Source organism: Lissotriton helveticus, chromosome 2_1, assembly GCF_964261635.1.
Source record: "Lissotriton helveticus chromosome 2_1, aLisHel1.1, whole genome shotgun sequence".
In the NCBI taxonomy this organism is placed as follows: domain Eukaryota; kingdom Metazoa; phylum Chordata; class Amphibia; order Caudata; family Salamandridae; genus Lissotriton; species Lissotriton helveticus.
In genome coordinates, this window is record NC_136059.1 from 980,958,580 (window position 1) to 980,985,308 (window position 26,729).

The following is a 26,729-nucleotide window of genomic DNA, read 5'->3' on the forward strand; positions in this document are numbered from 1 at the left end:
TTTTGGACAGGGTACCTATCGCCTTAGCAGTAATTGCACCTAAGAATAACGATTCCCATCAGGAGAGCCTCCAATCTTCTCTAGAATCTTGCTAATTTTCTTTTCAAATAAGATTGTTAAATCATCGCACAAATTCTCCAAGGGTATAATTTCTTGTTTTAAACATTGGGGTTAGATTAGGTATGTAAAATGTAAAATACCTTTTTTTTTACTCTATTTGAAGCTGCTCAATTAGAGTACTTTAGGTATTGTTTATCTTCCTCTATATAGTTCTGACACCATTTCCTTTCCAGTTGCCTACCAACTAATTTTGATGCTTTAAGTGGCTTACTGTACCACGGGGCAGATGGTCATTGTGAGATTTTAGATTGCTGAGGGGGATCACAATCTAAAGTTGCTGAGATTTCTTCATTAAAAATTGTGCAATTAGTTTCTTTTGGGTTCTTACGATCAATTAAATTAGAGAGGTTAAAAGCAGGCCCATCAGAAGGCCTAATAAGTTTATGCCATGCCCTTCCCTTTCTCATGGAAACTGCAGCATTCTTGAGGGGTGAGATTCCTGAAAATGTAAGTAGAAGGATGTTAAAGCATGGTCAGTCCAGCAAGAGGGGATGATCTCTTTCTTAGAGATGAAACCATCTGTGGCAAAAATGATAAATTGATATATAATGTGTGGCCCCCCTGATGGGTGGGCCATGCACCAAGACCAACAATTTCACAAGAACTCTGCAAGACTTTGAAAAGGGGCGACAAGTCCGCCTCAGCCTATAGGAAAAAATCCCCCGAGATAAAAAAATCGTAGTGGACAAAAGTCATATTAGATAAGACATCTGTAAATGGTTGAAGGTGCGAATATGAGGAGCCTGGTGGTTTATAGCATAGAGCTCCTGAAAAAATATTGCCCCAGCCAGATTTAATAGAAAACCCCAACACTTCCATGCTTTCAGAATCATCAATTTAAAGAGTGGAAAATTTCCACTTTCCATTACACATAATGTACACTTCACCCCCTCCTTTCTTATTTGGCCGTGGTTTGTAGAGTGCCTTAAATCCCAATGGGCCTACCTTACCTAGATCTACTGCTGAGTTAGTGGTAGTCCAAGTTTCTGTAACAAATAGAACGTCCCAATTGCCGAAGTCTAGTAACAGGTTAATTTCCCCCAAATGCTTCACTAGACAGCTACCATTGATCAGCCAACAATTCAGAATGGCTGGCGTTCGAATATCGAGAGAATCACAGTGAGACAGCGGCTTAGGTGCTATTTCTGCCATGGCAGGTGGTTGGAACATAAGAGGCTGCTTGCCAATTTGTAGAAATTGATCTCTTGTATATCCTATCACAGTACCTAATGGAGATCTCACAAACTCATGTGTCTGAAGGATGTCACCGGCAGCATGGCTGGCACTGTGTGCGGTCCGTATCTGGACAGGTGAAGACCGGCTTACCCTAGGTACTTCAGCCTTCAATTTTATACTCCGAGCAAAAGAATAGACCGGCATAAAAAATGATGGTCCTGCTCTAACTGATGAAGACTGCAGGGAGTAAAGCTCAACACACACTATAATAAAATGCAGGTAAAACGTTTACATTTTTTAAAAGATCTGAGCCCTAAATAAGTTGTATGCTCGCTTACAAAGCAATCAAACAAACCAACTAGAAGATTTCCTCAGAAATAGAGATCATCACCTTTTCTTCCTGCATAGAATGAATGAGCTTCCAAATGTGAATTACAGTACCCCTCTGACAGAGATACCCATGGGATCGCCAACTTCTGACATGTCCCTTTTGAATTTACCGCCGATTGCAAGTAGTGGTACCTATAGCGGAGAGATCATTTTTAATACCCCAACAGAACAACCAGGTCTTACTGCCCAATAATGTGATAATTTGCTTAGAGGCATAAACACCCCAACTGGAAGTGGATATCCGGGAACTAGAACAGCAAGGTTGAGTACATGGTGTCGCGATATGCTGAGTGCCAACTTTGAAGAAGACAAAAACCTGCCACGTTTGCTGTAAGATAGTGCATTCGAAGTGCAAATGTCGATTTAATAGTGGTAACATGGCTAATGAAAATCAGGTTCAAAATGGTGGATTTGTGCAATCACGACAAACTTATATGGTTCAGACACAGCAAGTACAGAGAGAGTTCACAATCCCAATGTACCCCAGGCTCAGGTGATGCAGGTTCCAAAAGTGTCAATGTCAGAACAAAATGCAAATGTCCAGGGATACAATGCTAATCAAATTCCCAATGTAAACACCAATCCTTTTGTGAATCAGGGTACTTCTCAACAGTACTCTATGATACAAAAAGATGATGTCTACAGCTTGGACCTGTTGCAATGACGGGGCCTGATAGAGGAGGAGGATTGCAAACTTGCTGCAACCTTAGAGGTAGACAAGAGTTGTCCATTTGTGGATGGTGAGGTGATTGAAAATCCAGTCTCATTCCTCAATGACACTGGTGCTTCCCGCTCTACTGTGAGAACAGCAGAGTTTCCCAACCTACCCCTCTCAGTACAAAGAATCCAAGTTGTGGAAGTTGCAAATAAACAAATGACGAATCCAGTTTCAGAAGTGTAACCTATCAGAAATAGGGTCCATTGGGGGAGAATCACCAAGTGTTAGTGTGTGATTCGAGACCAGTCAGTCTACTTGGCTGAGATCTCATGTGCTAGCTGAATCATTCCACTTACTGTACTCCAAATGGAATAGAGTTTCAAACTCATGATGAAGACACTGCCTTTAAACTTGTCAGACAGAGATGAGATATCGGAGTGTACCCTATGTTGACTAAAGATGATCTCTCACCAAAGCTGAGCGATACATTGTCACCTGATGTCTGGGACTTTTCAGGGAAAGACATATCTCATCAAAGGTGTAGAACCACTTCACATTACAGGGAAGCCTAATGCTGAGTACCCGAGATTCCGACAATACAATATGACCCTCTGAAATCACTGCTGGGATCCCACCTGTGACTGACTCGATGATTGAGAGAGGCATTGTGAAAAGATTATGGGGAGTCCGTGTAACTCACCCATCATGGGTTTGAAGAAACCCAATGGAAAGTACTGCATCATACAAGAATTGAAAAAGGTTAACTCTATTGTTGCTCTTCGGTGTCCTGTGGTACCGAATCCAACTGTAATTTTGTTTCAGATTCCATGTGAGGCTGAGTGGTTCTCTATGACTGATTTGTGCCAAGCCTTCTTTTCTATACCATTGCATGAGGATAGCCAGTTCTTTTTCGCTTTCTGTTTTGGCAGCCATGTTTTGGCATGGTGCCAAGTCCCACAATGGCTGTTCAATCAGATGCTCAAAAAAAATCTGGAGTCTCTGGTAATGACCTATCACTCAGTCCTTGTCCAGTAGATGTTGAACCACTTAGCGGAGAATAGACAAAGTGTCCACGACCAAATCGCAGTACTGTAAGAAAGAAGTCCTGTATCAAGGACATCACATTGAGAAAGGAGCAAGGTAGGTGTCACAAGAGAGAATCTTGGCAATTCTGAAAATGAATCCGCCAACAAACCAGAAAGAAGTCAGAATGTTCTTGGTAATGGTGGGCTACTGTCAACAGTGGATTCCCAACGTTTCCCTAATGGCTAAGCCTTTACAGAGGCTGACACACGAAGACACGTCAGATCCGGTACCATGGGATGATAGCTGTATGCATGCCTTCTCAGAGCTAAGAGAATGTCTCTGCCATGCCCTGGCACTGGGAATGTCCGATTAGAATAAATGTTTTGCTTTCTTGTCCTAACCCAGACCAACAGGGTCAGTGAGCTATGGCTCACAGACCCATATCTTACTTTTCTGCCAAACTTAATCCTGTGGCTGCTGTTTGCCGGGAAGTCTTAAAGCAGTGGCTTCCACAGGTTTCAGCATAGAGAAGCGCAAAATAATGGTTATGGGTTATCCTTTGACAGTTTTTGTCCTCCAGTCTGTCGAGGTTTTGTTAGGTCGTACCAGAACGCAGTATTTGACTAATAGTCATCTCACCAAGTATGAGTCAGTCATACTTGGCACCAATAATGTCACATTGAGGATATGTACTGTACTAAATCCTGCCACCTTTTGCCCATACCTGGAAATTAATCTGTTGAAGGTCTACTGTGATCATGGACTGTCAGTGTCATTTTGAGCTTTTTGGGTGATATTTCTACTTAAAAATGTATATCTCGTTCCCCTTATTGTTTGATTTTTCAACATTTTGGTGTAATTGTGTTTATGAAATTGTATTCTAATTTGGTTTGGGATTTTCATTGTTTTTCATGTTCACTTTATTACTTTATAAATTGTCCTAAGTTAGCAACCGTCTGCTCTGTGCCAGATCTAATTTAGTGACTTTGAGGGTTCACCTTAACAGGGTTTGTGATTATTATTCGAAGTGGATAGTAACCCACACCAACTAATAATCCAATTTCATACAGATAACATTTATGCCTGAGGAATAAGGAACAAATAAAGTGATGGAAATAATTATTAAATTAATCTCAGTCATTTCTGATTGCTCTGGGGCACACTAGAGGCCAGAATTTTTTACCCAATGTGCCACAGAGACCATCCATAATTGCAAATATGTTCTGGTCCTGCTCCAGTAGGATAATTTCAACCCAAAACCCCAGGCCAGCACCCCTTCAGAAAGGAACGCAAGTACCCCAAAAACCATTTTCACCTCACCTCCCCCATCGTTAGGTGAGGCGTAGCTTGAGTCCTGTGGCACAGCAAGTACCAGACCCACATCTGTTCATACCTCTCCCATTTAGGTCATCAACTACAAAAAAACAACATAGTGACAAAGGAAATGCTTTAATATCAGCAACTGAAGATCGCTCAGAGTTGTATTGCAGTACACCATTTGTCACACACAGTGCCACTCAAAGTGCAAATCAGTCTTGGTCCTTCCCCAGTAGGATAGAGTTTAGAGTTTTTGTAGCACACAGAGAAGGACTAGTTGAAGGTTTGGATACCTCAGATTAGCTTCAGCTTATAATTTGGCAATCTTGTTGCCACATTAATATAGCTGAGGAATTGTAGTTTTCTAGCTAGAGTAAAACCGAGGTATTTGCAGTTGTGAGAGACAGTAGCTGGTCAGGCTCAAACTTAATCTAGGCTAACAGTTCTTTACTGACATAGGAGATGAGTTAGGGGAAAGATGAAGAAACTCAGTGTTTTGGGCTCCTAGATCAAGGTGGTGAGTTATCACCCAGAAGTGTATTTTGTCAAGAGTTGCAGCCAGCCTGGGAATGTCAGCTGAAGAGGAAACTCTCAAGTATAGCTGGATGCCATCTGAGAAGATAATAGCATAAATGTGAGTTCTTGTGGAGATCACTTGGCGGTTCTAGGTAAATGTTGAACAACAGGAACTAGAATGGAGCCATGTGGGACTTCTTGACAGACTTCTGCAGGGTTCAACAATGCATGCTCTACTTTAATAACTTGGCTTGTGAGCAGTTCCTCATGAATGATTTTAACCACTCCAAGACTTTCCCTTCAAACCACAGGTGTTCCTTCAGGTTGCAGGCAAGGATATCATGATGGACAGTATCCGATGCCGCCAACAGGTCAAATTAGATAAACCAGCACAAGCTTCCTTTAACGTGGATTCTGAGAGCATTATCAGTTATATATAGTAGGGCCATCTACCTGTTCTGATATTGTAAAAACCCTGATAGTAAAATCATCAAGCAGATTGTTGTCTTAAAAATCAATGCCAGATAGGAGTTAGGATGCGTGACATTGAACGGTCCTGAGATTATACAGATCTAAATTGAGAGCTCCATGAGAGGGCATTAAAGTATCTGAGCTGGTTATTTCCACTACAAAGATTAGGATGATTTAGTCGTAATTTAGCAGAGTTAAGGAAGGGCTCCATAGAGCAGACAGCGGATGGAAACCACTTATGGTAGCTATTTCCTTTGGTTTGAAGGAAACAACACAGTTAAACAGAAAACCACTAAGTGCATACATTTTGTTTGGCCAGGTGAAGGGATCACATTGATTCCATTCAATAAAAAGGGAGTGGTGTTGGGTCTATTGGACTTATGAGAAGAACTTCTGTTTTTCGCAACATTAAGACGAAGACGGTCTTGCTGCATCAATGTTGATATTTGTTTATTACTATATAAGCTGAGATGCAGATGGTTGTTGACCTCACATGTGAGAGATGCTTCAGTTTCATGTATGACAGGATGTCAGCAAGAAGACAATCCTCTTATATAATGGTGATACCAGTTTAACTTGGTGGGTACAGCTTTGCAGGAATAAGATTAACCAAGTTAGGGCTGTCCCTCAGATTCCCACATTAGACTGTTTTTCTCCAGGCTAGCAGAACGCAGAGATGTGCTCATAGCTTCCAGTGGTTTTGAAATGCACGGTCGGTTCAGTTTAGGCCTATAGTCAACCAGGATTTTGCAGCCTCTTCTACAAGATAGGGCAAGATGTCTGGTTGGAAAAAACCTATAGTGGGCATACCAAAAACATATGGTGGGTTTACAGTCCACCCTTTGCTTACCATTAGTTGGCTTTATTGCCTCTCACATTTGCTTGCTTCTTTTTCAATGTCTTGTCCATTTGGGTTTGTCCCACCCCACCACCATAGCTTCTTTGACATACTTCGCCTTGGCTGACTTGTATCTATCTATACACTACACATTTTTAGGGAACTACTTATTTTTACTTGATCTCTCCACTGGAATGTATGTGTTTTACAGCTCTATCCTACCTGTGCTCATGTTGCTGTCTACATTGTATTGCAAGCTCTTGTGTGCTTCCACTGCCAAACTACCCCCTACCTGTGCTCATGTACTTCTCCCCATGCCTAGTGTTGCTTTCCCTCATGCGCTGCTTTTCCCCTCTCCCACCCACTCCCTGTTGCCCCAACACATTTTCCTCCATTGTCTACAACACCACAGTCTTCTTTGTTTTTTAAATATTTGATCTTTTGGGGCTGGAGGGCGGGCAGGGGTGAACCAGACATTGTGAGACCTACTGGCTTTGCCAATGCTGGTTTATATCTGGAGGGATAATTGTACCCATCTGAACTTTTAGTGAGGATACTGGTTGATAGAGACACATCTACAATGCCCTGAACAGACAAACAACAATTTATGACCCTTATATTGTAAAAGTCAAACTGGGGCAAAGACTTGTCGAACTCAACACCGTAGGAGGTACGATTTAGACACTATATTTTTTAACTGAGCCCAAACCCTAGCTTCCCGACTAGAACAAATTCTGTGACTGTAGGTAAGTTACTTCACCTCCTTGTACCACAGTTCCAGTAAGTGTGAAATTTAGGAGCACTTAGTTGCTATTGGTAAGAACATTTTTACATAACTCCATTAGCATTGTTAAGTGATGACTGCACAACTACTTCACATACTAAAGAGGCATTTCATTGTTGTAAGAAATTGGATTATTATTCGGGGTGGGTGAGTACTCAGCTCAAGGAATTATCACACCCCTTATCATACTGAATCCTCAAAGTCAATAAATTACCCTGAGCTCAATCCCATGTAAGCTATGGCACAGAGAAGACTAGCTTAACTTAGGGCAGTGTGTAAAGTATTCACTTTGTATATAATGTCAAAATGCAGAACAATAAAAATGCCAAACCAAATTGGCAAAATAAAACACAATTTAATAAATAAAATAATACCAAAAGGATGAAGAACCAATAAGGGGAACCAGAGATATACATTTTTTTAAATATTAAGTAGGAATAATGCCAAGAAGCACAGAGCACCAATGATACTCAATGGTTGAGGTGGATAGGGACCTAGCCACAATTTGAGGCTGGCCACGATGGAGCATGGGTCGGATAAACCAACCAGCTTTGTCCTGGTCAAAGATTTAGTCCCAATCCACCACAGGAGTATACTTCTAAAGCCCCCCAGGACTTATGGGGAGAAACTCACAGGGAGACCCATTGCATTTTCATTCCCCTGAGGCGGAAGCCGGGGGTTAGAATTGAGCTGTAAAGCGTTTTGCCTACAACTGTTTGTTTTACCTTAAAATTTTAATTTGCGCCGCAAAGTGTTTGTATTTTAAAAAGGAATACTGTCCTTAGATAACCGCTGTGAAGAGACAGCCAAACACGGTAGAATCGCCCCACACCCAGCCGACTAAGGTGCTGAGTGAGAGGCAGCATTTTGGCGGACATATTGGGCGTAGTCACTGCCCCAGCGCTCTAGACTTCAAGGCTCGTGTATAAAAGCAGAGATTAGATTCTGCTCACGAGACCCATTGCATTTTCATTCCCCTGAGGCGGAAGCCGGGGGTTAGAATTGAGCTGTAAAGCATTTTGCCTACAACTGTTTGTTTTACCTTAAAATTTTAATTTGCGCCGCAAAGTGTTTGTATTTTAAAAAGGAATACTGTCCTTAGATAACCGCTGTGAAGAGACAGCCAAACACGGTAGAATCGCCCCACACCCAGCCGACTAAGGTGCTGAGTGAGAGGCAGCATTTTGGCGGACATATTGGGCGTAGTCACTGCCCCAGCGCTCTAGACTTCAAGGCTCGTGTATAAAAGCATACGGTAATCCCTCCGCGCAGCGGACGCGATCAGCGGGCCGGAAGCGCGCCGAAGTCGAGCCAAAGTCCAGCCCGTCTGCGCCCGTCCGCGCCAAGGACGGGCTGGGGGCTGCTGTTCCTGCTCAAAATGCCATCCGAACAGGTAAACAGAGAAAAACTTCTGTCCCTAAATACCACCGCCAAAAACTGCAATCATTTCATAGAAGTTGATAAATGGCTAGGACCTATTGTATGTACGACGTGTAAACACTTATTACAACCCCATGTTAAGAACTCCCCCAAAATCACATATAGAACCATCACAGGTGGTCTCATAAATGCACGTTCTATATGCAAAAATGCTCTGCACATTTATGACCTGCTCTCAGAGAATAATCTGGACTGCCTTATGATCACGGAGACATGGCTGAGAGAATGGTCAAACCCAGATATCACCTGTGCATTACCACCTGGCTATAAGATACAAAGACTCGACAGACCTATACAAAGAGGAGGGGGAATTGCTATCATACACCGTGAGACACTTACATGTAGCATCTCGGAGCTACATGATATTAAAGGAGCGGAAAGCCTAGCCTTTAATATACAGGCCCATGACTCCTTTATGTTCTCCGGAGCATTAATCTACCGCCCTCCAGGACAAATGAATTATTTCCTGGATAGCATGGGTGAAGTAATTACGGCTTTGACACTCAAAGCAGCTAACTTCACACTTCTGGGAGATCTAAATCTTCACCTTGATAACTTGACAGATCCAAATGTACAATGTTTTAAAGATATCATGCAGGTGCTAGGACTAAAAATTCTTACGAAAGACCCCACACACATAGCGGGCCATATCTTAGATTGCATCTGTTCTAATCTTAATACCATCAAAGTATCCACTCCTCTGCCCCAGACGTGGACCGACCATAATTTTATACCATTTTTCCTCGTGGCGAGGGAAACTAACAAAACCCAACCAAACGGACCCAGACATCAGAAACCAACTCCTTGTTGGCCAAAAATAATTGAACACCCGGATCTACCCATATGGGTTAAAGAAAATAAACCTCTGATAACTGAGAATGTGACTATTGACAATCTTAGCTACGAAAAATGCCTGAGAACCATAGGGGAAAAAATAATCTCGGGAGGAGCACATAAATCCAAACTTAAACAAGGGAAAACCTCAGCCCCCTGGTACACGAAAGATCTTAAAGATACATTACGTACAGTACGCAAACTCGAACGTATATGGCGCAAACACTATAACAAGGATGACCAGGACAGTTTTAAAACAGCCAGACGAAACTATCACGCAAAAATTAAAAAGACCAAAATAAACTATTTCACAAACAAAATAGAAACATCTCAGAATAATCAAAAAGAACTATTTCGTGTAGTGAAAAGTTTTCGAGACCCAAGGTTTCTGTCTCAGGAAATACCCCCATCACAGAGTTTCTGCAATGAGATCGCAGACTACTTTGAACAAAAAATAGTCAACATTACAAAACATTTTCCTGAAATTATCGTAAACACTGATAACCTAGCTTCAGAAACGAATTCAGAGAAAACCAGATGGAATACTTTCACTAAAACTGACCTGCTCGACATATCACATACAATGTCAAACATTAAATCAGGCTCACCACTTGACCCCTGCCCCCCTGCATTGGCCCACGCAATTAAAGATGAGGTCAACCCCATGATTAACGCCATTGTAAACACTTCACTCCAGTCGGGTGAAATTCCCGGCACATGGAAGATGGCGATAGTAAAACCCCTACAAAAAAAAACGTTACATGATCCATCTGTCCTAACCAACCTGAGACCCATCTCACAACTCCCCGCCTTATGTAAATGTGCTGAAACCCTGGTCAATAAACAACTTTCAACTTTCTTGGAGACAAACAACATATTACATCCAAACCAGGCAGGTTTTAGAGCTAACCACTCTACAGAAACAGCACTTCTGTCAACAACAGAAACCATAAGAGCAGCACTCGATAAGGGGAAGAAGGCAGTCCTGATTCTCCTTGATTTATCCGCAGCATTCGACACGGTGTCCCATGCCATCTTATTACATCGCCTAGCTGAGGCAAGCATAGGGGGCACCGTGTTGAAATGGTTTAAGAATTTTCTACTCCATAGAAAACAGATAATCAGATTGGGACACTTCTACTCAGAGGAGAAGGAGATCAGGTCAGGGGTGCCTCAGGGCTCCAGTTTGAGCCCTACCCTGTTCAATCTGTATATGGCACCCCTGATCAATCTAATTGCTGGTTACAATGTAACCACAGTTGCCTATGCAGACGATACCCAACTGGTCCTGGTTTTAGATGAGGACACAGAAAAAGCCGAACAGATACTGAAAGACTGCCTAACTGCGACTTTTGGATGGATGCACAACAACCATCTTAAGTGCAACTCTGCTAAGACAGAGATCCTGCCTTTCGGAAAAAACAACATCTTTTCCCCACACACCTGCTGGCCCTCAGATGCGGAAGCCCCCCCTAATACCATCAGTGCAACACGTAATCTAGGAATAAAATTTGACGACATGCTATCCTTCAAACAGCAATCTAAAGAAGTGGCTGGCGCCTGTTTCAACATAATCAAAGGCCTTCGCAAGTTCTTTGATTACCTGCCACTGGCCGCCCGTCGCACAGTAGCAATTGCTCTCATAACATCGAGAATTGATTACTGTAACAGTCTGTACGCAGGGGTGGCAAAATCTACCCTACATAAACTGCAGATGATCCAAAATGCGGCGGCCCGGCTGGTTTTGAGATGGCCCAGAAAATCATCTGCTTCAGCTGCCCTGAACATGCTGCACTGGCTCCCCATCCAGAAACGGATACTATTCAAAATCCTTCTGATCACATACAGAGGTTTTCATAAGTGTGGACCAAAATATCTGTATAATAAATTTCACAGATACCTTCCAAATAGAGAACTCAGGTCTGCTACGGCCAATCTAATGACCATACCCAAGTTCCGACTGGCCACTAAAGGTGGAAAATCTCTGGCAGTCCTAGGCGCTAAAGCCTGGAATACTCTTCCAGCTCATCTTAGAGCATCTCCATCAGAATTTTTTGTTTAAAAACTACTAAAAACCTGGATCTATGGACTATCAGATTCAAAATGCAAGACCCTAGTATAAGGACACCCAAAGCTCAGTTACAACCTCCTAACACTCTACTCTGCAATGAAGTCAATAGCGCCAAGATGCTCCATGGAGTGTACGTGCGCTATATAAAAACCACCAAACATCAAACATCAACATCAGGCAGAGGCCAACAGCAAGGTCCAGGCCAGGTTCGGTTGCTATTGGTCAGCTGGATCCCTCATGGAAAAAGTCTCTTGTAGCTTGCTGCATTCCTGTAGCTTGAACAGGAGGTCAGCCTTAAGACATCTGTAGTCTATGTCTTTGTCATAGGTATAAGAGGGAGCAGGTCCAGTTATCCAGGGCTCTTCCCCAGTCACAGACAGCAGACCCAGACCTCTTCAGTACTCCATCAAGTCCAGCAGTGTTCTGAAGTGGGTGCCTGGAGATGCCATAATTATGCCTGGCATGAGGTAGAGGGTGTGAATGGCTCCTGGGCACTCCCGGAACAATGTGGTAAAAGTTCTTATGACCAACCCTACCCACGGTTGACATTTTCAAGATTGCAAAAGTCTTAGGCCACACTAAACGTGGGCTCTGATGACTCTGTGTGTGTGTGTGGGGGGAGAGTACTACGGTTATCGTAGGGTCGTCCTACGTCGAACAACAAGATCCAGTTTCAAGCAGTCACTGTATCCCCAATAAATACATAACCAGAAGTCTGGTAGGACAAAAGCAGGATTTTCCAGTAACCAGAGAGTAGCTACACAAGAACTGTGTTGGCAGCCTGTTTTCTTTCTTTCAAGTGTGTTCCAAGTGTTATATGTAAACCCTACCCACCTATCAAGCAGGATTTGCCACTGTAATCTCAAAAAGGATGCTCACAGTCCCCACTCTTCTAAACACAAACGTGTCACCCCTGCCCATTCAGGTCAATCTGTGAACCACAGTGACCTATTATGGAGCTCCTGCGTGGCATTTCACACTTTTTTTAACACCTATTCAGATGCTGATCTCTGGCTGGGAAAAGTTAGTTTTCTATCTAGGACATTTAGGCCTGCCACACAGAAAAGTAGCTTTGGGGTGCTAGTCACTGTACTGACATGTTAACATTACATTTGTACGTCTTACTTTTAAATACCATGGGGTGACTTATCAATATCTAAAATGTAGGTTTTACCCGTTGAAACGGTTTATTTTGAAAGATTAGATTGTGTTTTTTAAACTGCTACAATCAGGCTACAATGGTAGGCCTGAAGTCAGAGTTGCACTACCACTGTTGTGGATGGTACAATAGGTGCGAGTGTATGATAGAGGCATGCTTGACTAAATCACTAGTGCCTCTACCACACAGGCCAAACAACGAATGCATATGAACAACGCATTGCTTTAACACACATGCCTTCACCACGCAATTTTGTGGTAAAGGCATGATTGGTAAAGGGATGTGTGGTAAAGGTCACACCCAACCTCTCTGCCCTGAGCCCTAAAACACTCACCCCTGCCCTGTATAGAACCTGAACCCCCACGCCCTAAAAACTAACTGCACCACTAAAACCTAAAACTACCCCAGACCCACTGCCCTGAGCCCTAAAACCCAGCCCCCTGCCCTACAAGCAACCCTACCAACTCCAATTCCTAAAATCTACACCCATCCCTAAAACCTAAAACTGGTGCGTGGTTAAGGCATATGGATAGTTAAGGTAAGCGTGGTTGCGCTTGCGGGGAAATGGCACCTGTGGCTACGCCCGCATTGTAAAGGCTGTTTACCATAGGTGCTGCAGTCTGCTAGTGGCATTTAACTTCCAGCCTCTGGGTCCATCGTGTACCATATTCTAGGTCTTATAGATGAGTTAAATATACTGATTAGGAATATGCCAATTCGACCATGTTTAAAGTGGAAACACACACACTTTATTACTGGTTAGCAGAGGTAAAGTGCACAGAGTTCTAAATCTAGCAAACATATAGGGTCCAGCAGGAGGCAGAGAATCTGGGGAGATCACGCAGAAAAGGCAGATTTCCTACAGTTATTGATTAGCTAAGACAAATCCTTAACATTTACAAAACTGTTTAGTGTAAAAAGAGAAACATTGACCATGTTTACATTTGAATAAAAGCTGTGAATTTAAATCATATAAGGCTGGCGGGGCTAAGTAAAGCCACCTCATAGCAGGGTCTTGCCCCAACCTGTCAGATAATCGGCCTCCAAATTAATTCACGTCTGAAGAATAATTTGTGGCTGACTAATGTCACATGAACGGTGCTAAAGAACACGCCTCCGGCAAATGTAATCTCTGAAGATCAGAATGGTTGCAGAACTTTTTTTTTTTTACTCGAGGAAGAAAATTCAAAAATAGAAAGAGGGCGGAGGCTTTGTTATGGGGTATGCCTAACTTCAGTACTTTAATAGTCCTGTAATTCATCAATGTCAAAACGTTGCGGCCCTACCCATTCACAGCAGTGGCTGAAACAAGTACTATGGCGCACAGACACGTATACCGACTAAAACAATTTTGTAAAATTAGTGGATTTAACGCATTACGGTCCAGATTTGAACGACCACGAAGTAAAAGCTCAGAATCGTGCATTTATAATCTGCAGAAAGAACCCTCGAGTGGTTAGACTGTCATCTCTGGTAACAAATGACAGAGGAACGTGAGGAGTCAGATGGATGCTCGCCACTGACTGAGTGGAAACGTCTCAATCTAGCAGTTTTGTGGGAAACCGCTAGTCACTGTTTTACCTCATACCTATCAATACATATCAGAGCATACACCACCCCATCAGCTCATGCCTCACACAACTATAGCTTTTACTCTAACAAAAGAAGTCCACACAGCAATCTTCCAAATAGAGATTGTTGTGTGTACACCTTTTATCAAACTGAGCCATGTCAACCCTGCCCTCGCTGTCAGAAGCCCGTCACACATGAGATACACCGTCTATGTTGTAGTGACAGGCACTGCCAAAAAAAGAACACTTCTACAAACACTTCTAAGTTATTAGTTCTGAAATACTCCGACAAAAAACATTTCCATAAGTGTTTGTTTAAAAAATACCTTGATGTAAAGGCTGCATGAAGGGGAGGGGGGGGGGGGGGGGCTTAAGAGGACGGGTCGAGTTTGTCATGCAGAGTTAAAGCAAGTATCTAAGGACTTGTGGTATAGGGTTAAGGGTTTTGGGATAGGAGGGTTTTAGGTTATGGGCATAGGGTTATTCGTCTGCGATATAAGGGTAAGGGTTAAGTGTTTAGGATAGAAGGGCTAAGAGGGAGCGCAGGGTTGGGGGTACATGGTTAAAGGGTGCAGGGTAACGTAAGCAAAGAGTGGTTAGAGATTCATGGGGAGGACTTTGGAATATTGGCGTTACAGGTAAGGAGTTCATGGTGAGGAGTATAGGGGTGGTGTTTGGGATATGTTGTTAGGATATTTGATTAAGGATGTAAAGCTTAAGTTATACGGTTATGGTTCACGGTATATGGTTAAGTGTGCTAGGCTTAGGGGTGGGCGTAGGGGGTGACTAGTATGCTAACCTTTGTTTAGTGTTACCACTGGAAATGTGTGTAAGGTGTGTTGATAAAAGTTAGTTATTTTTAGCCTGCCTCTTCAAATAAAAAAATAAAAAACGAAGTGCTGCCCTGACAATAACACTGCACTTAATTACCTCCAATGAGCACACTACAACTTTGAAATGATGCAACTAGACGTGTTAAAAACAAACTGATGCTATTTCTCAGTTTAAAAACAAAAATCAACAAGGGCAAATCGTAGTGACTTGCGCCAGGAATAATGAACTCCTCCGACAACCGAGGCTGCAATTACACCCTTGACATCACACGAGTTCAGTTGTTTAATGCCCCTCCTTTATCACTAGAACACTACTGCACTCCATCAGACGCCTAGCTTCCTTACCTCGGGCACCCTGGTCTTTCTGCTTCCCTCGTCCCTTCTAACCCCTTCACTTGTTAATTTGAGGTTTAAATATGGATTTAAAAAGAACAAATCCAGATAGAACGATTCTTGTATCATTTGTAATATCGTGTTTATTTTAACGTGTATGCTTAGTGTAAATACGGACACATGATTCCTAATGAAAGTATTTTATTATAAAAAGCAGCAGTGCGTTGCCTCTTAATTCACCAGTGCCCTAATTAGATAGTCTATAGCTCATGGGAGTAATAAGCAATGTAATAGCACTTGGTAAAGCGGGGTAGCAGTTCTGAAGCACCCTCGATGCTAACATAAGAGGAAATTGAGCTACAAAGGAATTTGCTCAAGATTACACGATTCGTGGAAGCTATCATTCGACGGGCTCTTTTTCTGGCCCGCCTAATGAACCGCTGTACCAGGCTCCTGGCTACCGCACAGAGCCTTAGCGTGGGAGCTTGCTCCATTGTACCACCCAATACCACAGGGCTAGAAAAAGTGTCATTTAACTGTGAAGTTGCACTTCAGCGCATGCAACACCTTCACCTTCGATGTCTCAACACTCCCCTTCTTTGGATCCGGTGTGTCGCTGGGCCTGGACTCCTGCCTGCCAGTTAAATATATAACACAAGTTGCGGTGGAGAAGAGTTGCGTGCTGACAAAACGCAGTGCAACTTAGCTTTTGCAACACAAAAGTGATAATGCCAGACAGAGTGACGAGGTGGGGGTGAGAGGTGAACGCATGGAACGGGACAGAAAGACCATTTTAGAGCCACGACGAAGGGGGGTTTCCACTTTCTATCACCCAAATTTAGAGCAAACAGTCTAGATAACTTAGTGAGTTGAGTACTCTCGGTAGCGATGCGCGAATGATCCACTAATCGGAATAATAGCAGGGTTTCAACGACGGTAAATCCGCCTATCCTGACACAGAAACACTCTGACGTGCTCTCGGTCTGGTAATCTTCTCACCTCTCAGTCAGCGCGTCATACGCAGTCCAGATATAAACTCCGGTGTTCTCCCTACTAATTCCTTCTAAGCTACCACCATGCCCCGATCTTTCCACAATGGAGTCAAAACGAAACCTAAGAGCCGCGCACGTGAGCTTCTACCGTAGACAGCTCACGTCGCGCGGCTCTTAGGTTTCGGTTTCCAAGGCGCATGGCAGACTCTGATTCCGACGCGCGCGACCCAATCCCAAGGCGCGCGTCGGAATCCGACTCTGCCATGCTTCTTAATGGTGCGCGCGGCCAGCTCCTGTCCCAATCCTTGTCGGCTTATGTCGGCTGAAATGATTGCAATAAGTTCTCTGGCGAGAACGCGCTTCGCGCGTTTAGCCGAGACCTAAAAATGAAACACTGGATGCACACTAACCCAATTAGCCAGCCCATCCAACATCCATACAAAAGCTAATTTCCTAAAGTTAAGTACGACTCAACAACAATAGAAACCGTAACACATCGTGTGGAGAAGTGAAAGGTGAAGCTATAGTCTTGAAAAAGCCAGTATTCATCACACTGAGGATTTTTTCTTTTTAAGTGTAACCTAGAGGCAACATTAGCGGCTCACCAGTCTCCTTTTTCCAAAAACATCAAAGTACGTATTATATATCTTTTAATTTCACTTTTTAGAAACCTAGTTGAAGTTAAGTTATCATTGTGGCCAGGCCTCACTCCCAGGTCCCTGTGGGCAGCCAACCCCGCTGTGCATAGCCTTTGGACAGCCAAGTAGTAGCTTGCCTTCTATTTTTTACATGTAAAAAATATTTTATGGGTTTTCTGACCCCAATGAGAGGATCTATAGAACCAATTTGGAGGATTGGCAAACCTTTAGAGGCCCTTAAATCCCTCTTGGGTTTGCACACATGGTCCTAGGCCTGCAAACTAATAAAGAAACCTAACACAGAGTCTGTTGTCATGGGGTTTGACGATTCTGAGGCAGGGCTAATGGGCCTTGCGCTTCCACTCTAGAATCCTTTAAACCTCATGACGAAACATTCTTTTTTTCTTTGAATCTCAGGAGGGAGGGTCTCTTTGGGGTCCACCCACCTGAGCCAGGAATAAAGGAGGCTCTTCTGACTCAATTATGGCACCATCGTTTTTTTCCCAGGACAAAGTAACAAAACCCGCATCCTGCAATTGAGGTCATGAGATTTTTCTGGGTGATGGCCAATGAACTCGAGGCTTCGGGTTTACGGACCAGGCTTTCGACTCCAAGTACCAAAATGCCCAATGGGAAAAAACCTTCTGCATCCTATGAGATTCCTTTATTTTTTGTTTACTTATATTCAAATCACTCTGACTTTAATGCCTCGAAGCCCACCCAACAATTTTTTGTAGCACTATTGTCTCAGAAACTAGTCAACAGATTTACACCAAACCAAGCAAAGGCACATGTTTGAGTAAAGTCCTACTTCATAATCATATCACTTTTTTTACCCCTCCTTCCCCCAAACCCCTCATCATGGAGATTGAATCACTAAAATGCCAGAGTTAGCGGAAGTGAGATCATACACCTTTTTTCCTTAATCCTGATTTTTTTCCCGGAAGGCCTGTCACATGACCCTAACATCATAATTAACATCACTTAAGTACCATAGTAACCGCATGATTAGTATAACATAACACAAAAAAATTATATTTTAGACACCACCTATATTATGGCGCGGACTGCTGACTTGATCTTTGTAAGTTCTGGGGCAGAATACTAGCCCTGAATTGGAGTGAGTGAAGCTAGCAAGCCAGACATCTTATAGGTGGTACCACCCAACCCCACCCCACCCCCTTGAAATAAATTTGAAAAGCACATAGTGAAATAGAGCATTTTAAAGCACAATTTTGCATACATTTTCAATGAACCAACTTACCATAGGTAGGGCCAGGCACGCACTCCTGCTCAGTGACCAGATACCCTTGCAGGTGACAGTGTGCTTTACAAATCCATATTACATAACAAATTTGCTAAAATGCCATAGGAGCTGAAAGGGCAATTATTAAATATACAAATATGGTCATGCTGTGTCAAACAAGTGAAACCTGACATTCCCTTGGAGTTTACCTAATTTTTCCCAAAATTGCTATTTGAGCCCCCACACGTCACAAATTTTCTCCATTGTGCCAGGGCCAACATTTTAAAACGTGTGCCTCCACATGCCATCGGTGTCCCTTCGTATAACAAATTACATAAGGCAGCGTCAGAATTGTGCTATTTATACGGCTCATATACGAAAGGACCCATATATCATTTATGTAAAAAATAAACTCAGTATGTCAGGACCAGCATTGTGTCATGGTTGTTACCCTCCTGTATGCCAGGCTCTCCCCCTTTATGCCAAGAATTACCCCCAGTATGCTACTAGAAGAATTTTGTCACTGGTATCCCCATGTCAAGAATTTCTTAACATATGACAGTATTTCGCCACGTGTGCCCTATAAGCCACAAATTACCGTTAGTGCAGCAGTACCAGCATTTTACCACTGGCTCAATTTATGCCAATAATTACCTCCAATATGCCAGTACAGGTTTTTATCACAGGTTTCTGGCATGCTAAGAATTGTATTAGCAGTATTTTGCCCTGGGTGCCTTTATAAGACAATAATGATCTACAGTACGGAAGGGCTACCGACAAACTCTCAAGCATCACATCACACTCTCACTCATTCTCTCACTAAATCACATTCTTTCTCACTCACTCTCACACCCCTACACTCATTCGTATTCACTCACTCGCTTACATTCACTCAGTCTTACTCATTCAATCTCATTCATTCATTCTGACTCACTCATGCTTACTGACACTCAATCACACTCCCTATCTGTCACTGACTCTAGCTCACTTTAACTCTCACACATGCTTACACATACCCAAGCCATCTCTCACATAAACACTCTCACCTGCAAGCACATACACAACATACTTTTAAAACCATTTTTACTTACCATTGCTGCCACCGAAGGTCCCCTTCCAGCTAAGTGTGCTCCATTTTTATTACAGTAATACTGAATAATAGAACAGTATTCACTATTAGTATAATGAAACAAGCATTTGCAATGCAATAGGTCTCGCAATGATATTGCTTTGAGCTATTGGCATTGAATTAAAAAAAAAAATTTTTTACCTTTGTGAAACATTAATCAAATGGTGTAATTGAAAATGGCATTAGCTCACTTTGTTGTAATTGCGAAATATATTGCATTGCATTTGTACTATAGTACATTCTCTCTCTCGAAACTTCATATTGTTTTACAACACATCAGCAAATATACCAATATACCTATAGCCGGGGTATCAGTTACACCTGGAGGGAGAACTGTCTTATTAGGTGTAGCCTTAAAAAACTACATGGAATCAGTAATTCTGTACCTAATCCCACGAGCTATTTCTCCTTTTACTGGGACAATTTCGCTTTCATCAGCGTCAATATCTTGTTAATTGCACAGGATCCTCAAATTGGCAGGTTAGGGGTAATGGCACAGCAGGGATCAAGTGTCATTCAAAGGCGAGTGATGGGTACGGGGGCTTAGGCCAACAACATGCTGCAACGCGTGAGATATAAGGTGCGGGCAGGGGATGAAGAATAATAAAGAGCGTTTAAATGCCCCTGGATAGCAAGGGGGGAGGGGTAGAAATGTATGGGCACTAATTTGGATGGGGGCTGGTTAATGGTTGGTACTTAATACAGCAAGGGGGGCGAGAGGGGGTGGGGTAATGCTCGTAAGGGAGGAGGATGTCTCAGGATGTTGGATGCACAGGGTAGGCTTGCGAGTTCGTTAATGGGGGAACACTGGACAATTGTAAGGAAAGCGGGGGGCAAATGGGGAATTATCGTGGTCCTACGCACAGAGCAGCCGAGGGGAGAGCGGCGCAATATACATTCTCCTGGGAATGTTACAGAGGAGAGAGGTGCTGCTCCTGCAGTGTGAGGTGAGGGGGGTTGGGGAGCGGTGTGCGAGGTGCGGAGGCCAGCTGTGTTTTGGAAGGGGGGGGGGTGTGCAGTTCCCTTCGGATGTTCGGGAGTGGTCCTCAAGGGTATTGGGGACGGCAGAGCGCCTGGGGACGGCAGAGCACCCGGGGGTGGCAGAGCACGTTCGGTTGCTGTTGGGGGGTCAATGGGCACGCGCCATACATGTGAACGGCCGTGCGCAATAAGGTGTTGATAACAATAATAGTGATACAGATGATGGTAATCGTAATGATACCGATGAGAATAACAATTATATATAACGTTGTATATTATATATTATGTATTGTATATTATATAGTAAATTATGTCATAATAAGATTAATATATGCAGCCGTGAACAAGAATATAAAAATTACCTCACCAGGGAGACCTGGGTTCCGGGGTCTGACAGGCAAAGGCAGCGCCTAGCGCACTAGTTCCAGCTATAGGAGCCCAAAAGGGAAGGGGTGCAGGTAGAATCGTAGATAGACAGTCCCACCCTGTGTCCCTCCATATCGCCTCCTCTCACATGGTCACCCTATGAGGCAGAGATCACACGGTGCAAGGGAAGCTGTCCCGCAAATGGCTGCAGAGAGCGCGTGTCCAGCCCAAGGAGGGCTCTTTCCACACTAAAGTCCACATCGATTGTTCACTGACCTCCATGGGACAACTAAGGTTTTTTTTCTGTTTTTTTTTTTGGGGGGGGGGTGTCTCTGCGTCTCTCCATGTCCCCCCTCCCCCCTACCAACTGATGGTCACCCAGGCCCTGCACAATCAAGGCTCTTCTACCACTCGCACAGTGAAGCTGTCTTTAAAGCCGGCAGCTGGTGATATAAGCAGTATTCCGTGGATATCCGCCTCTGGCCCTCCGATGGTTCACTAAATCAAACTGGGATTAATATCACAGAGGTACTGTGGGGGAGGGGCAGTGGTAACGGGGGGGGGGGGGGCACCACTTCAAAGCACGAGCACCGAAACACCAAGCACATTTAGCGCAAACGATACCAGCTGCTTCTGGGTTAACAAGCAATGCGCGGAAAGCATTCCTAGGTCAGCATCCCGAATATCCAAGCGGCCTTTAGCAAATCATACAGCTGCGCTGTCTGGCAAACTTTGACCTAACAAGCATTGAAGAAAGCTGTGAGTGAAACCGAAACCTGTTGTGGGGCAGGACTTCCGTCTTCTGAAGCCCGCGTCCACGGAGTGGCTGGCCCAGAGAGGAGCAGTGGTGAGGCGGAGCTCCCATGCCCGAGGGAGAGCCCCGCGGAGGCTGCAGAGTCCCGAGTGGCGCCGATGCGGTGAGTGGGGTTAGTTGTACGGAGGAGGGGTGTCTCTGTATGTGTGCGTGTGTGCGCTCGTGTGTGTGTGTGTGGGTGGTGGGGTTGGGGGGTGTCTCTGTATGTGTGCGTGCGCTCGTGTGTGTGTGGGGGCGGGGGCGTGTCTCTGTATGTGTGCGTGTGTGCGCTCGTGTGTGTGTGGGGGGCGGCGGCAGGTGTGGTGTGTGTCTCTGTATGTGTGCGCTCGTGTGTGTGCGTGCGTGTAGGTGCGCTCGTGTCTGTGTGTCTCTGTGTGTGTGTGTGTGTGTGTGTGTGTGTGTGCGAAAGCAGAGGAAGGTGTGCCTGTGTGTTGGAGGCTTTCAAGGGAGACAGGAGATGGTGAACGCGGGCACGACCTGATTCGATGCCCATCTCGTCTCCTCTTGCCTCGTTGTAAGCAGAGCTGACAACTATAGGTTTCGTGGCGACAACGCGCTTCGCGCGCTTTCGCCAGGGCGAGACCTAAAAGGGCAAAAAATAAGAATGCAGAGCTGCCCCTGTGCTCTTGGCATTGATTTTGCCACATTGGAGAACAGGAGCTGCAAAGACAGTGCCAGGTGGTTGTAAGGTTCAAGTCGCATGGAGACCCTTAACTGACGTTCATGCCAATCACACCAAAAGATCTGAACGAAATGTGCATGCCAAACCAAAATCAGATGACCGTTTTTGGTGACTTTTCATGCATATTGCAACAGCACCAGGGATATTATGGCTATGACAAAATAGCTTTTCAAAATGACCCTCCCTGACTCACTAAAATACATTTACAAATAAGTCACCCCTCTTCATCCATTGATACAAGTGTCTTTCACATTTTGCGTCCACCCATTTACACAATGCAATGGCATTGGCACTGGAAACTATCTCCAACCTGCCTTTACGCTAAACCAAGCCTTTTGCCAATACTTCCTACCACTTCTCACAGGACCATATGGAACAAACAATGCATAAAACTCCTTTTACTTGCGAAAATGAAGAATTGACAATTTACACTGCTTTACACTGCTTTTTCCTTTAAAAAAATAAATATTAAATGTGTTTTAATTTTTTTCTTGCTGTTTTGAAACAAAAGTTGTGCTTAGCAAAAGTGTTGCACGTTGCATGGCACAAAATGTTTGCGAATTTAAAAAGGTACATGCGGTCTTCTGAACCAGCCAGATATACGCATGACCTTCAAAGTCACGTGCACTACAGATCACAGAAGGAATAACATGCAGTGACCCGATTAACTCGCCCAACCAGTCTTCCAAAATAACGTGTCTTGCTGGAAGTCTTCTGGCAACAGGAAGATTGTTTGTTATCACATCGGGCAGCTCATACACGACCGCTTGTGTGTTGTTTTTCTTACACGTCACTCAGCTCTCATGGTGCTCACTTCCTTTCCAAGCACACGTGAGAAACAAGTATTGACAAAGCCAATTGGTCTCGCCTTTGCAAGAGCTATTGGCTTTGCCGGTGCCTTTTAGCCATGTTGTACACTAGCGTGGCTGCTGTTCAGCATGGCTAAAAGTTAGTGACAGAGGAGAGGGATGCGTAGCGGCAGAGTGGACTGGCGGGTCGTAGAGTGGCGCGTCGTGAAGTGGCGTGTCGTGAAGTGGCGGGTCGTAGAGTGGAGGGCCGTGGAGGGGCAGGGTGTAGAGTGGCAGAAAGGAGCAGAGTGTCAGAGTGGAAGGGCGTGGAGTAGATTGACATGGCATAGAGTTGAGTAGAGTAGAGTGTTGTAGACTGGCATGGAGTCAAGTGATGTAGAGTGAAGTGGATTAGAGTGGAAGGGCGGAAGGTAGAGAGGCGTAAAGTGGAGGGGCAAAGAGTGGAGTACAGTGATGTAAATTGGAGTAGTGTGGAGTATGCATGGTGTTGTAGTGCACTGCCATTACAGACAAAACACAGGAAATGACCATTACATTTGCACAGACATAGGTTTTACTTAAAAAACTAAACAGCGCACACACGATAATGTGTGGAAAAGGCATATAGATTTGTTTTGAATAAAATATTTGTTTCCAGCACCCTTCAGAATTACAAAAATATATGCTTCATTTATGCTGTCCTAATTCTGATCTATTCTGAAGTATTTGCACAGTTCAATTACATTTTTATTTGGTTGTGTGCTAGAACAAAGCCTTTCCTTTCACACCCTCAGATTGCCAGCTAAATCCTTTCACTTTGAAGTTAGAGAGAGCAGGAATAGTAAATGCCAAGCTCCCTCAGAAACATAGCCTGACGTTGATCTCTGTCTTTGAATGCAAAGCAAATTTGACAAGAACACCATTTAAAGGCCTGTTTACAGAAAGTGAGCACTCGTGGAAGAATACAGTAAACGGGCTATGCTCCTTATGTGGGACAAAGAAATAAATGGTGGATAGCCTCAAACAAATAAAGGCAACAAATAGAAAGCAAGCAAATGTGAGTTATAAACCACAAAGCCACTGGTAACCATTGGGTGGAATGCATTTTAGGTCAGCTTCCAGAATGTACCCAAGAAGTCTTGAGCAATCAGACCGCTCCACAGTCTGGAAGACTTTGACCTAAATAAGGCCTTTATGCCTTGTAAAATATATTATCAAAATACAGCACTGTATGTGCTCTTTACTTAAATAAGGGGACTTCACCATTCAGCAACCCCCAGCAGCTTTCCTTCCTAATGCAAATGCATAGTTATTGTTAAAGTTGTAGTTCACTGTAAAGTAGAGGTGGGCGAGCCACTCAAAGCTCAAGCCAGATGCATGGCTCTGGCTCAGGTTGACGTCCTCTCAGACCTTTGAGCACAAAACGAGCCATACCTTCACGTACTTGCCAATCCTCCAAAATTATGTGGCAGGCTACTGCTTTTCAGGCAGGCCTACAGATTTTACTCAGTAATTACCACTTTTTTGCAGCACTTTTTACCCACATGGGTACTCTGAGAAAAGGCGGAAACACTCTTTCCCAGTATTTCTTCGTGACCTACCAAAAGGTATTGTGCGCCTAACTGCAACGCATTCGGATAGGTTTCACCACCAATTCACATCTCCTGCTGAGCTACTGGTATATGAAATTCAGCGGACTCTACCATGGACTGTAAATATGCCAGACCCAAACAAGAGTCTAAGCCATCGCTAGAGGTGAGCGCCTACGTGCTTCAAAGGAGCCCTCGCAGCAAAATGAGCCTCTCTGCAGAGCTGGCAACGTGGGGCAAGATCTACATATCTTTACCTGCATATGGTGGGAGGCGGGGGGCGGGACATGTACTGAGCATGTGATGCAAAATGAAGTGATGTGTATTTACACTGCAATGTAAACAAGCATTTGCAATGCAATAGGTCTCGCATTAGGAAAGTTTGAGCAATTGGTATTGTAAATGACACATTTTTTATTTATGTGTTGGTTTTGAAAATAGCAAAATTAATAGCTTTGTCATTTATAATGCCAATAGTTTTAACTTTCGCAAATGTGACACCTATAGCATTTGTAATGCAATATGTGTTGTATTTACGTGACTTAGATTTAATGATATTACAAATAACAATGGCTTTTAATTTTTTTAAATAATTAATACTTAAATAAAAGTTATTGTAATTTATAATGGCAATACCTTAAACTTTTGTAAATAACTTTCGTGAAGATTATGTTCAGTGTATTTTATTGTGACGAAAATCCAAAAACAGAAGTGAAATATTAACATCTTTTTGTGACATTTGTAATGAAGCTTGAAACATTGAGAGAACATATTTGAACCAGTTGTTGAATGGTTGCACAGATTGATGCTGGGGTGGCGCTGAGTGATGCTGTGGCGTTCAGTGATGCTGTGGTAACGCATAGTGATGCTGTGGTGGTGCTGAGTGATGCTGTGGTGATGCAATAGATAGAGTGAGGGCGATAGATAGAGTGAGGGCGATAGATAGATAGATGCTGTGGTGGCGCTGAGTGATGCTGTGGTAACGCATAGTGATGCTGTGGTGGTGCTGAGTGATGCTGTGGTGGTGCAATATATAGAGTGAGGGCGATAGATAGAGTGAGGGCGATAGATAGAGTGAGGGCGATAGATAGAGTGAGGGCGATAGATAGAGTGAGGGCGATAGATAGATAGATTGAGGGCTATAGATAGATAGATTGAGGGCGATAAATAGAGTGAGGGAGATAGATAGAGTGAGTGCGATAGATAGAGTGATGGCGATAGAGTGAGGGTGTGGTGTGTGTATGGTTGTTGTGTGGTTGTGTGTATGGTTGTTGTGTGGTTGTGTGTGGGGTTGTGGGTGTGTGGGGTTGTGTGTGTGGAGTTGTATATGTATGTGGGGGGTTGTGTGTGTGGGGGGGGTTGTGTGTGTGGGGGGTTGTGTGTGTGGGGGGGTTGTGTGTGGGGGGTTGTGTGTGGGGGGGTTGTGTGTGGGGGGGTTGTGTGTGGGGGGTTGTGTGTGGGGGGTTGTGTGTGGGGGGATTGTGTGTGGGGGGATTGTGTGTGGGGGGATTGTGTGTGGGGGTTGTGTGTGTGGGGGGTTGTGTGTGTGGGGGGTTGTGTGTGTGGGGGGTTGTGTGTGTGGGGGGTTGTGTGTGTGGGGGGTTGTGTTTGTGGGGGGGGGTGGGGGGTTGTGTGTGGGGTTGTGTGTGGGGTTGTGTGGTGGGGTTGTGTGTTTGGGGGTTGTGTGTGTGGGAGGTCGTGTGTGGGGGGGTTGTGTGAGGTTGTGTGTGTGGGGGTTGTGTGTGGGGTTGTGTGTGTGTATGGGGTTGTGTGTGTGTATGGGGTTGTGTGTGTGTATGGGGTTGTGTGTGTGTATGGGGTTGTGTGTGGGGTTGTGTGTGTGGGGGGTTGTGTGTGTGGTTGTGTGTGGGGTTGTGTGTGTGTGGGGTTGTGTGTGTGGGGGGGTTGTGTGTGGGGGGGTTGTGTGTGGGGGGGTTGTGTGTGGGGGGGTTGTGTGTGGGGGGTTG

The 26,729-nt window shown here is 44.1% G+C and overlaps 1 protein-coding gene across 2 annotated transcripts in view; it reads right to left on the reverse strand.

The window, feature by feature from the left end:
• KANK1 (KN motif and ankyrin repeat domains 1) overlaps positions 1-26,729 on the reverse strand; it is an 835,542-nt gene that overhangs the window by 555,200 nt on the left and 253,613 nt on the right. The window lies entirely within an intron of this gene.